Raw genomic sequence first — 14,261 nt, forward strand, 5'->3', positions numbered from 1 at the left:
CGCGCTATATAAAATCGCATTACATAAAATAAAATAAATGATGTCACCATCATAGCCCAATGACTAGCTCCAAAATCTACATTGGTCCCTTCAACCCTTTTACATACCTACAACACCTGCTCTATGATGTATTTATTCCCTTCTCAATCTATGTTCTAATCTATGTTCTTCAATCAAATGTATCCCAATAACGTCATCCGCTAATAAGTTTAGCAACAATGTATCCCTACATTATGGAATAACCTTTGCTTTGCTAACGCCTGCAACCCCTCACATTACACCAGACTAAACATTGCATTGAATTTCGCCTTACCTGACCATATTATTCATGCAGAGGCCAGCTGAAAATCTCAACCATTATCCCATGAACTCACCACAACAGCTTGCTATAGTATTCCTTTTTCACAAAGGGAGTTTCTCCTCAATGCCGTGAATTACAATGAGTCCACACTGATAACCACCTATGTATGCACACAAAAAGGATAAAACTAAGCTCCAGAGCTCTATAGTATTTTCAAGAAATAAACATCAGTAAGTGCCTAATAAGGGAATTAAAGACATAATGCACTACACACAAACAAATGAATCCCCCACAATCTTCAATAAAAAGTGTGCTGCAGCTATATTCTCTATTCACAAAGCCAAATGCAATCTTCACTAGAAGACAATCTCTAAAGCCAAGAACAAGACAAAGCACTCTTTGACAATGTATGCAGTGTATCTTCCCATTGGTTTCAACATCCCCTAATTCAACAGCTCACATTCCATATGATTTAATCTATTTTCAAAGCACTCCATCTACCCTGTTGTTAGAAATGGGGTCTCTAGTTGGCAGAGGTATGCACCCTGTCCAAGTAGAGACCACCACTCTAGCCAGGGTGAGTCAGATACACAACCTAAATTAACCTGTGTTCAACCTCTGGTAGTTTGGCACTGAGCAGTCAGGCTTAACTTAAGAGGCAAGGTGTAAAGTATTTGTACAACATCTAATACAGTACAACATTGAAAACACCACACCAGGTTTTCACCATAGAGCTTAATTTAGTGAACAAAACAAGACCAAAATAAAAATCCAATAAGTAGAACCGGAGTTATGAAATTTTAAAGAATATCTTGAATTATAGTGTTGAGTCAAAGGGTTTTAAGCGGGGCTATCCAAACGCGATGGAGCGCAGGTCAGATACAGAAGCCATGGCGGCTCCACTGAAAATAGTACCTTGTCGGTGGATGTGTCAACAGAGAGAGCAAGATGTATCGGTTCAGTGTCACGCAGTGGCATCATTGACAGACCCCTTTGTAAAGAAGTCAATGCACCATCGTCAGGCCTCACAGTTGGGTCCTGCATCATCATTAAACCCTTCACACTACCGGCAATGCGTTATCATTGACCTTGCTGCCGGGTCCTACGTCATCGTTAAGCTGTGCAGGTATGTCCTCGAAGTGATGCTGCATCGAAGTACAATGTATCAATTCGAACTGGTGCAAAGTAGGCGATGCATGGGGTTTTGAAATAGAACTGCTGCAGAACCCCATGCAAGGTCCAGGACTCAATTGCCACCTCTTGCCAGGGCAGTACTTATGGTTGGCAGAGACCAACATACGAACCCGAATTGAAGGAAGTCTTTGATGTCCCTGAGACTTCAGAACATGAGGCAAGCCAGCAAGACCGTGGAGACACTTGGTTCTGCAGATGTGGAGACTCAGGTCCAGTCCTTCTCACCTCAAGGCAAGGGGTAGCAGGCAGCAAGGCAGGCACTGCAGAGCAGGAGTCAAGCAAATGCAGCAGAGTCCAGCAGGATGGCAGTCCTTTCAGCAGCACAGCAGTCCTTCATCCTTGCAGTGTCCCCCAGTCCAGAGTGTACTGAATTGGTGATGTCAGGGGTCCAGTACCAGTACTCAGTTGTGCCTTTGAAGTGGAGGAGTACACTTTCCTGGCTCAAGACTCACTACAGGGGGTATGCTGCTCTTTCTCTGTGGACAGGAATAGCCCTATTCAAGTGCAATTGTCAGCTCCTTTGTCTCATCCTGGCCAGGAAAACCCATCAGCCTGTTTCTAGTCTGTCAGTAAGTAAACGGCCCATCAAGCAATCCTCAACTCTCTCTGTGTGTAAATGTCTAGAGGGAATGCGCAAAGCCCCAGTGTCATCAACCCAGACGTGTATTGAGAGACAGGCAGAGGCACAGAATTGTTAGAGTAAGTAAATTCCACATGTGACATTTTCAGACCTACCATTTGAAATCTGACTTTACTATCAGTTGGGATTTTAAATTGTGAGTCCAGTGACACCAAACTCAAAATATCCGTCTTGTCCAAATTGGCAATTACACTATAACATGTAATAAGGTAATCCCATTGTTAACCTATGGTAGAGATAGGCCTTGTAGTAGTAAAAAAGAAATGTAAGTGTTTTTCACTACCTAGACATGTAAAACTTAAAAGTACATGTCCAACTTTTAACTTCACTGCACCTTGCCCTCGGGGCTGCCCAAGACCGCCATTAGAGGTGACATATATGTATTAAAAAGATGGTTTGGGTCTTACAAGAGGGTTAACATGCCAGGTCGACATGGCAGATTTAAAACTGCACACACAGGCTCTGTAATGGTAGGCTTGAGACATGTTTAAAGGGCTACTTAAGTGGGGGGCACAATCAGTGCAGCAGGCCCACTAGTAACATTTTATTTACTAGGTCCTAGGCACATATAGTGCACTTTACTAAGGATTTATAAGTAAATTAAATATGGCAATTGTGGATAATAAAACGTTAGCATGTTTAACGTGGAGAGCACATGCACCAATAGCCCTGGTTAGCAGTGGTACAGTGCCCAGAGTCCTAAAGCCAACAAAAACGAATTCAGCAAAATGGGGAGGAGTAAGGCAAAAAAGGTGCCTTTAGCCCTGCAGAAATGGCCAGGTTTAACATGTAACACTATTATTAAATTAGGACTTATTCTGTCATCACAAGACAATAAGATGGATGGCTGACATTACAACCCATGCCATTATCATGAAAGCCTTTACCATAGATATAATACAATGCGTTGACCGTTAAAAGGCTTGGCATTACATCATGGACCTTTACCATGCAGAAGCCAGTGTGGGGATGTGCCCAGGCACAGGACTTGGCTGCGCCCAATTCCCTACTGGCACCCAATCTCCTACCACACATGGCTGAAGGGTTGGGTTCAGGGCCTGGCGCCAGAGCCCATGGGTGCCATATCCCCGGCAGTGCACAATCTTTAGCCGTGCACAGAGTGGGGTTGGGCACCAGTGCCTGGCCTGTGGGTAGGCCCTGCTCAAGGCTCAATATGTGATGTAACACTATATAAAGGGTGCCATTTTAAGTAAGGTAGACCTACTTGCTTTGTCAAGGGTCAGAACACCAAAATATAAAATGGGGTCTATTGATTTAATCAAAGGGTCTGCACATTGAAAGCAGATCTATTGCCTTTATCAAAAAGTCACCAATAATTATTATGAAATGTATATTTTATAAATTCACACATTGCAATGTTTAATAAAAAAGATTGTCATATGGGTTTTAATAAAGCTTTTATTTTCAAAAAACATTAAATTGTCTTTGAGTCCATTTTAAATATTTTCCAGGCCACAGAATGCATCCCTAAATCCACTGCAAGGGGTCCTTGCACTCCAGCTGAAATGCATACAGCTCCAGCCTGGAATGCTTCACAAAATACGGTACGTTGTCCTGAGGTCATGGATTCAATGACCCAGGAGTCTTACTGTGTTTTTAAATCATATTTCTTGGTAGTTGCTGCACTCCCTGCAGCCCCTACAGCCTTAGAAAATGGTGGGTGAACTCCTACCCCTTCTAAGAATATCATTTTAAAAAGCCCTAGAGCATTATGTTGTGCTACTTGTATGGAGCAGTGAATCATAATTTATCATTAATTATTCCTTTTCTTTTGTTATTGTTTCTTTTTAATAACTTTTTTCGATATGCCCCGGCACCCAGCTTTGGCACCCACACCTTTTTTTATTGTTGGAGGTCACAGGGAAATACCCAGGACCTCCGCAGTACACTAGCTCTCTGCAAGAAGCTCCATTACAGGAGGCTGGGCAGTAGCTGGCAACACTCCATTTATGTATTTTTTTTCACTGGGTGCCCTGATGCTCACATTTTTTACATTTGGGCTCGGCGAGAGGCTCAAGCCCCCACAGCCCAAATAAGGTGGGGCTGGAGCCGCATTGCTCTCCCCTGATGGGAGCAGGTTTACGAGCAGGGAAAAACATTTGTGTTCCCACCTAGTGAGAGCATTTCTGTTCCTGCCAGGTGGAAGCTCAGAATTCTTGTCTGCCCAAGTTCTGGTGGGCATGGTAACAATGGTGTCCCGGGGATGGGGTCTCTAAAACAACATCGCTGATCTGGCCCCAGTGGATGATGATCCCATGGGCCAAAGCATGGCTTTGGGAGGTGGGCCTCACAGGCCCTTCCAATAACACTTAAGGGCCCTGGGGATGTGGTCCCCGAGGCCTGGAAAAGGTCCAGGGACAGGGGCCAAAAGACCCTGCCCATTCAAAATGTGTTGCAATGCCTCCAGGCCCTGGCCCTGGCCCTCCCTGTTTTTTATGTTACCACACATTCTCTGTGAATTTGTTGTAAAATTAAAAAATATACATTTCCAGGCCTAGGGTGGAGGGCTATCCCTACCCTGCCCCCTACATATTTTTTTATACTTATTTTCAGGACAGGGGACTGGGTCCCTGAGTCCTAAAAGGACTGTCATCACCTCATTGTTGAGGTGGGGACAGCTAATCAGATCTTATCTCGATGTCCAGCGGAACGGAATGATTCCAAATTTGGCAGAAAACTAGATATTTACCCAGAAACCATGTTTTTTGTCATTAGGTGTAAATCCATTCAGTAGTTTGTGAGAAATGAAGGTTCAAAATGTATGTATATTTGGATAATTGGGTATGTAGGACTTTTGTTGGAGTTCCGCAAGCATGCAACTTTAAATATTAGAGCAATCTCATCGACTGAGATGGCTTCTTTTTCCATGTGCCATCTCGCTCCCTTACACTTTGATTGGCTGAACACAACCTAAGGAGAAATGTTGTGCCCACTATTTCAGGACAGGGGCACTTGGTCCCTATTTCCTGAATTTTAAAAGAATCAGTTGTAAGGGGTCAGGGCCTGGGGTATCTAGACCCCCTGGACTTTGGGGGGGGGGGGTCTCAGAGGGACACCAGGGGCTAACTTAAAAATAAAATTGTGTTGCTGCAATACCGCAGGACTCTTGCGGGAGCCAGCAGGACTTCCCTGCTCCTGTGAGAACCCCATGGGAGTGCAGTGTCTGTGTTGGCTCCCGTGAGAGTACTGTGAGATCATAAAGCCTTTTTAAAAATAAAAAGGGGGATGTGAGTGACTCTGCTGGGTTAGCTGTGTATGAGCAGTTGGCAGTGATGTTAGATTATACCATACACCGCCAAAGGCTGTGCATGGCAGGGAGAGTGATCGCCTAAATGGTTTAGCTGTGCATGACTGAAGGTTGTGTGTTGTGAGAGTTGGCTGCTTGTGAGGGTTGGGCACAGGACCTGTTTACAGGCCTAGTCCTGTGGCCAACCTTTAGCTGAGTATGGACGAAGGCTGTGAGATGCATGGGGTTGGCTACCACCTGGTGCTGTGGCACAGGGCCTTGCCACAGGCCAGACCTCACAGCCAATACCATGTCGCACATGGTCGAAGGCCTTGTAACGCAGGGGGTTGGCATAGTAAGTATGGTAATAGAATACTACATTAACATAAAAAAATATAATATTCATGGAAAAAAAGGTTAAAATGACATTATAGTTAGGTATGGGAATCATACCTTACTTTGCATAAAAAAAACTCAGAAATTCACTGAAAAAAAACTAAAGCTAACAGACGTTACAGTTAGTTGAAATTTTCAGTTTAAAAGTAACATTTTGAAATAAAAAAAAACACTGAAATTCACCATTTATGGTTACTTCAAGTAATTCTAACTCACGCCCTTGCCATATACTACTTATAACACCAAATATTACATCACTCATGACTTGTTCTGTGTCTTCATTGATATCGTAACTGATGACATCTGAAATTACATTATTGATGACAGCACTGTGCATGGTGGGGGCATGAACAATTCCACCAAGGAAGGGTTCATGGTTAGGAAGAGTAGAAATGTAATGCTAATATTTCCTTATAATAACTAGAAGGCAAAAACTATTTAGCTGAAGGAAGGCTCTGGCTGGCCCTTAGGCAATACTAGGAAGCGGGCGTAAATATTAATTCCGCTATCTCTAGATCGAAATTTGATTAAACCACTCTTTTTAATATTTAGTAAAAGCCCAACTTAAGGATGATGTCAGATTTCAACATTAAGGAAATGCAACTTTTAGAAAATTATTTTCCCCTGCATATAGCTTCTGGAAGGTTAATCTTCATTAGTACTCCAACAATAGCCCAGTGGGAAATTAACCCTTTTGAGGGGTGAAAACTGCTCCTAGAGCAGGGACAATGGCTTGGATTTGGGGAGGTGTTTTGTCTTCCCTTTCCAGAAGATGTGCTGGGGTGTACCAATAAACTTAATTTACTGTGACAGGGCCTGTCAAATGTTAGGTGACAGCTGCAAAGGTCCCTGCTTGTGTCTTCCCGGTCAGTCAGGCACAAAACCCAGTGGGGGGAGAGCTTCCCCAAGATCTAGTTTGAAGTAACCACAGAGTAGGGGACTACTCATTATTTTGGCCACACCTATAGATGGGTGCACAACCTCAGCACAAGTGGAGAAGGGGTTCCCCATCTTGGAAAAAATGAGCGAGGGGGCACTGTGGGATTGTTAGCAATAGGGCAAACAGGACCTGCTGCAAAAGTGGGTGGGGCACCCTTGGAAACTTTTATCCCATTTGTTAGGGAAGGGACAGGTATCACCACCACCCACTACGTAGTGCCAGGCATAAATTTGACATTCCCAGTCACCTTCCTCAGAACAATTTATAGACCTAAGGAAGACTGCGTTGGACTGAACCTTCTTTCTGTCCCCTGAGAGGGACCCAGAAGGGCTAGACCTACTCCTTCTTGTACCAGGACAAAGAAGTGGACTCCAGGAATTAGTTGCCTGACCCTACTGTATGGATATAGGACTATCAAAATCTGCAAGAGGCCTTTTATATGAAATTCCCATCTGACTAGTATGAACTGGACCTAACATGCTGATGGCCTCTGGTGGAGTTAGCCTTGACCCCAAGTGCTCTTCTTATGGTCCGAGAACCGTTGGATGTGTCCAACTAGATCTCTCCTATCATCCCTGAAAACCTGTGACTTAAAAAAAATTTGGACTTCGAGACCTCTGGAGTACTGAGACCAACAATTCCAGCCTATCCAACCAAGGGGCAACCTCGCTGGGCTAAAAAATCAGGCTTCTCCACAGCACAAAATCTAATTCAGCAGTCCCTCTGTGAGAAAGTACAGCTTCTTGGAAGCAAATGCCAGATACAGTTGCAGCCCTTCCATCCATCCTGCCATAGTAGCAGGCCCAGAAAGACCCCCAAGCCGACAACAGGCCACCCTATTTAGATGTATACACAAATAGAGAAGACTACCAGCTGTGGTGGTCTTTTGTGCTGTCCAAAGTCCCGCTGTCACCATTTTGGATGCTCCCAATGGGTTGGAGGAGTCCTGGCGGCAAAGTCTTGATGGGGGGGGCAACCATGGTGGTGGGGAGACAGGTTTATTCCCACCACCATGGGATATAGATATAGATTTTTTTTCAATAAAACATATATGTTGTATTTGTGTATATATGTGTTTGTAGGATAAGTTAAGTGAGCATTATATGTACATTCTGCCTTGTACCTCACCAACATACACTCACCATGCCATGTGTAAGCTCATACACCTCGGACACCTTCCTCGGGTCCCCCAAATGCTGGTCGGTCGCGGTCAAGGTGTAGCAGGACAGGGTGGGACCTGGATGAAGGTGAAGATCAGGAAACAGCATCCCGAGCCCCAAAAAAAGTTGAATTTACACACCATTTCATCCCATTCTGCCTAGTCAAAGTGGGAGGGATTCCCACCGGAATTCCCTTAGAAACAGGCCAGATCCAAATACCGATGGGTATCCTTGCTGGAGTCCTGCTGCTGGAGCCTTCAGCCCATTCTGCCGCCAGGGTGGGAAGCAAAGTTCTGGCGGAGTCAGCAAGACCGTGGCGGTCTTTTCGCCCATTGAAATCCAGCATCTAAACCAGGAGTATGGACCGCCAGGTAGGCGGGGGAAGACTGCCAAAAAAGGCCACTCAGTTGCAGTCCCGCCAAGATCTAAATCAGCAAAAGACACACAATTGACAGGTCCTGAGTCTGAAGGTCAAAACCCTTTCAGGGCGAAGGTGGCAAAGTATCTGACTGGTGAAAGAACTTCTCTAGGCATAAAATTTGAATTTCTTTCACTTTGAGCTTTTCCTGCCAAAACCAATGGTTTCAGCAGTACCTCGTCCAAATCTATTCAACTTTGCGAAGCCTTCCTCTGATATAGCCTGTAGCCTTGCCCTGCTGAAGGATTTTGATTTCCTGAAAAAAGTTGCTTTTGTGAATTGGCCTTCTGTGCAGAACATTATAGTTGAAAACCTTGTTAATGATTTTTCCATTTATAGTCACTATTTTTTCATCTCAGCATTTTCCTATTTTGAGAAATACTCGAAACATCTACACAAATGCCCCCTTACTGAATTTTGCAATCAGTCTGCTTTTCAGCAATAAGTTGCATTCTGAGAGTACCTTTGAGTTTCCCATCTGTTCCCTACACATATTGGAAGAAAGTATAAAGCATAACATGGGAAATGTCTGACTACCTCCTTGCTGGAACACAGATATGTGTTTATGAACCAGGGAGGAGCCAGATGCCGATTGGACTTCGTACTTGTTGAGGAAAGCATCCAATTAGCATCTGGCTCCTTTCTGAGGCATAGAATGATATTGTCAGGGTGCAGAAAGCAACCAAAATGTACGGGATTTCTTCTTAACCTAAGAAAACGTCCAAATCAAGTCCGGCTCTTTGCTTTGGCATACGATTGTGTGACTGTGGCATTGAAAGAAGGGCAATAGTTTGGGGATTTTTTTCTTGGGCCAAAAAAAATATTGAAACAGCACATACCTCCTTTTTGCGGCACAGATTCACAGTTTCTCTCTCTCTCACAATACTTCTCACAGAGGGAAAGCATTGTAAGAGGATGTGTTGTGTGTCTGTGCAGTAAGAAGGGGGCAATGCTGTTTGGATTCATTCTTAAGCTAAGACAAAATCCAAAAATGTCTGGCACATTTGAGGGGCACATACACACAGCTCCTTTCTCTCAGAATACTTGTCAGCGACCGAGAAGTATTCTGAAGTAAAGGAGCTGTAGGAAATTAGCTAGAAAGTCGAGACTGGAAGGGGAGTGGCAAGGAACAATCCTAGTTCCTCCCCTTCCAACTCTTACATTTGGTTCATTTCTCCTCTTGGTTGGGCGGGAAGGGTGAGTGCGACGGAGGGCGGGAGGAGCTTGGCTGCTCATTCTGTTCCCTCTTCTACTACCCCACTCTAGAAAAAAAAAGTATTGGGCTAGTGACTATGTACAGGGAGGAGCTGGGGGCAGAGTATCTACTTTTCCTTCCTCCCATAGTCCTGACCACTAATTTGATGCTTTAAAGGTCCTGGGAGGGAAATTCGTTCTCCAATAGGTTTTTATGTTACACAAGACCTCCTATACATAATAATGCGGGGACTCAGAAGTAAGCACCAGGCTGCCTGATTCATGTGTTTTCCAGTGCCCAGCAAATAGTCTGCACTAGAAAAATTCCTCCCAGCACCAGACGGTGTTTGTCACCCGTCCGAAGGGCAACAAAATTAAAAAGAAGGGACTCCAGCCTATGGCAGCCACATAATAATGTTTATATACATCATAAAGGCATACTCGTGACACCTTTCATGTTGTTTATAAATGTCTTTGGGGCTGCCAAAGTGTCAAGTGTATATCAAATCACACATTCCAAAGGACATAGATTTACAATCCACTTCATCTTTCAACCTGGAATAACTTATTCTAGTGACAAAATGTTGCACGCTACTGCAGCATCTACATCATCAGTCTGAACCAATTCCTACCATCATGTCTTGAACCCTACCTTAAATACCTTTCAAAAGAGGTAACAAAGGATGCCTTCCTATCCATTCTCCAGTTGCCCCTTGTTAGTTGGAAAATCTGTCCAATTGTTGAGTCACCATAGAACTACGAATGCCATAAATGCTCCTGAGGAAGTAGGAGAGGAAAATGACCAAATCTAATGAATTATTTTGTCCAGAATATACCAAATGAAAATCAAATCCACACCAACAGATTTTTTTGAAATAGCTGCACGTTCGTATTGGGCAACTCCTTAGTCTCCAAAGAGCCATTGCTTGCTACGTTCTTTTAACGTAGAACACATTTTCATTGCAGAAAACATATCAGAAACAACAGACAAGCCAATCATTTCTTTCACATAGTCAACAGAGACAAAACTGACCACACAGGTGGTACAAGCTCTTTATCCTACCTGAAGTGTCAACATCTCAAATAAGTCAACTTCTTCAAATGTATTTTCACCAATGAATATTCTGCTGATATGAAAGCACATTTGAATGTTTTCATCTTGTCTCGTACATGTCAAATATCCTTTTTGCCATGTACACTGAACTATTGCTCACCATAGCTAGGATAGTGCTCTACAGCTACCTCAATAAAATTAACAATAAATAATTAAATGTGTCCAAATGTTACCCATTAAAAACGCTTTGCCAAAACAGGGAAGTATTTAATCTCAAATGGACAAAATGAATTTGATCAATTACAGCTAAGTCAAGCTTATAACTTTTGTTTGTTTTTTATGCCCCAGTTGAAGATAATACTACACCTTGTGAGGACATGCTCCAATCTCTACTACAAAATCCTGGCAAACAGATAATTGGGGGAGATTTTAATTTGCTGCAGGATCCAATAGTGGATTCCTCGTTTAAGGCAAAAAACAGTTAAAACCAAAATCCTTAACCTCTACAGTGCTCATGACGAGCTCAGCTTTGTCATGAGCCACGGCGATCCAGTACTCATGACGAGCTGAGCTCGTCATGACCGCGCCCGTTAAATGGAACGCTCGCATGCTGCCCTGCTGTGCTGAGCGTTCCATTGGAACGGGCGTGGTCATGACGAGATTAGCTCGTCATGAGCACCGGAGCGCCGTGGCTCATGACGAGCTGAGCTCGTCATGAGCACCAGGGAGCTGTGCGCGCCCTCCTCCCCCCAGCACAGCGGGGAAATCCTGCCAGCAGCAAAGGGGTTAAAAGTCATCAGGAATTTCAAGGAAACACTTGCTTGAGTTGATCCCTGGATGGCTGCCTGTCCCACTTAATTTCATACACCTGCATTTTAGGGAAATTTTGCAGCTCTTCACGTATAGACTTTTTAAAAATCTCCAGAACTTTTACTTCTAAAACTCAAACCACTATACATACTGGGTTTTCAGACCATGCAATGAGTTAGGAGTGAGTAAGCCCTCTATGCGCCCCAGACCCTGGGTGCTCAATAAACAATATTTACAGGAGGTAGGATGGTTGCAAATTCTCAAAGAGGAGATAAGGGAATTTTATTATGTCTAATGACAACACTGCACTATTGGGGATTGTATGGGACGCTATGAAGGCATTTATTAGAGGAAGAGTAGTAAGCAAAGATGCAGAAAATAGTTTAAAAGCAAAAAAAAACAAAAACAATTTTATAACATAAGGTACAGCAGAGCAATGAAAGCTTTCTCAAGAATTCATCTAGGGCTAATAAAAAAGCGTTCAACATCGCTAGACAGGTGATGAGAAAAGTATAATATGCAAGTGCGCCATGGCTAGTCAGGCTCAAATAGTATGAGGAAAGCAACTTTACAGTAAAATTTCTAGCCTGGCAGGCATAGGAATAAGCAGCCAAGAATGGGATAAATGCTCTGAAATTCCCAATCTCAGGAACTATAAATAGAGAATCAGAGAAGAAATTATGTTAGATCATTATCTGCAGATATATGCACAAATTCAGACGATCAACATACTATCCCTGGGTAGATTCTTTGCAGACTGCAATATTCCAACTTTAACTAGCAAAGAGGTGGTTGACATGTCTCGACACTTCTCTGGAGAAGAATTGATAGGGGTTATTAGGAATCTCCCAAATGGTAAAGCTTGTGGCCCAGATGACTCCCGGGGGGAATTTTTCAATCTTTTTACTGATGTCTTAGCCGATTATCTTTTATCGCTCGCTAATAGAATGCTACAAGGGGGCGATATACCATACTCTTTTCTTAAAGGGAATGTTGTAGGTTTCTTGAAGAAAGGTAAGGATGCTGAGGATCCAAACTTGTATCACCCTATTACATTGCTAAATACAGATTATAAATTTATCACAAAGTTGCTCGCCAAGAGATTTAATTCAATAGCTGCCTGATTGATCCACACAGATCAGAATAACTTCCTAGAAGGCCGGCAGTTAGGGACCAATTCTCGCTACTTGGCGGAAGCTCTGGATTACTTTGCAGTGAATTATATACAAGCTATGGTGCTTCTGCTGGATGCAAAAAAAGTTTTTGTCTTCGTGGTCTGGGAAACTTTATTTAATATCTTAACCAGATTTGGCATCACATCCCGGATCACAAGGCTCATATATAATATGTAGTCTAAAGCCGAAGCTGGCATCATTATCAACTAAGTTGAAGTGTGGCAAATAAAGGTGTTGTGGGGCACAAGGCAGGGGTGACCGCTTTCCCCATTTTATTTGCCTTCTTCATAGAGCCTGTGGCTAGAGCAACGGGGAAATAAGAGCATTCAGCCTCCTCTCCCACAGATGAATAATGCAACTCTAAATGCTGATGATATCATGTTAATTTTGGATGGTAGGAAGGTGACCCACGAAAAGGCTTTAGAGAGTTTTGCTAATATGAGGAACTGGGAGGGTATAAAATTAACAAGACAAAAACAAAAATAATACTATGTGGGTCTAAGCCTTATGATTTACACCGGGACGGGGCTGTTTGTGTAAACCCCCATCCAAAGCGATATCTAGGCATAAGGTGCTCATCTAAGATTGAGGATTTGTTTGACCTCAACTTCGCTCTCCTCCTTTTAAAAGTTCAAAATCTATTCTCTTGTCGAAATTCTCTCCCATTGACTATCTTGGGGAGAATCTCCCTAATCAAGATGTTGGTCCTCCCATTATTCAATTTCCTGTAGTTCTATCCAACCTTAAAGATTACTACTTTACCTACTTCAATCAATCAATCAATCATGCCATTTGTATAGCGCACTACTCACCCGGGAGGGTCTCAAGGCGCTTGGCACAATACATGTCTAGGTTTATTTCAAAGTTGCATAGGGTTTTTGTCCGAATAATTTATGCTGTTAATTTTTAAAGAGTTTCAAATTCTGGATGTGTTAAAGATGGTTAAGCTACCCAAATGAGTTCCCTATAAGAGCTTGAAGTGGCTCTTTAGGAAGCATGGGAATCTCTATAGGAGATATTCCATCCCCCAGATCAATGCTGCAAAACCACTGGCTGTCGTTGATATTTAACCAGGGGTGAAGCTTGCACCCAAAATTGTTCAAAAGTGGGATAGTGGAACATTTTCGACTCCCTGCTGTCAGACAGATTGCAATATTTTGCGAAAGTCAGACAGCGGATACAGGATGATTTTCTCCGCTTGGGATCATTTAGAGCACTCAATAAAATACTGTTTGATTTAGATCAGGCAAGATCCTCAGCAGCAGAGAAGGGGTTTTTACCCTAATCGATGATGGGGTACTGGAAAAGCCGGGGGAATGGAACAAAATGCTCTCTCCTATGAAAGGCCCGACCTTGCCCAAAAAAGGACAAATATGAAGGCTTGTAAATAGCAAAAAAGATGTCGAAGGAAGGTAATATACTTAACTGTAGTGTCCTGATCGGGGCTAATTGGCGACAAATGCTTTATTTCTCTAAATAGCTTCTATACAGAACTCTGACCTTTTTAAAACACATTATCCCAGTCTCCCTGGCAACTGTTTTCGATATTTAGGTCAATCATCGGTCAGTTGGACACATGTAATCTGTCATTGCTCATCCATTCAGGGATCCTGTGCTGAAGTATTTCAGTATCTTGTAAATGAATGGAGGATTAATTTGGCTTCAACCACTTGGCTGAGAGTCTGGGGGTATGAATTGTTACTGGGTCAGCCAAACAGAAGGGTACAATTAG

Source organism: Lissotriton helveticus, chromosome 4_1 (genome assembly GCF_964261635.1).
Source record: "Lissotriton helveticus chromosome 4_1, aLisHel1.1, whole genome shotgun sequence".
In the NCBI taxonomy this organism is placed as follows: domain Eukaryota; kingdom Metazoa; phylum Chordata; class Amphibia; order Caudata; family Salamandridae; genus Lissotriton; species Lissotriton helveticus.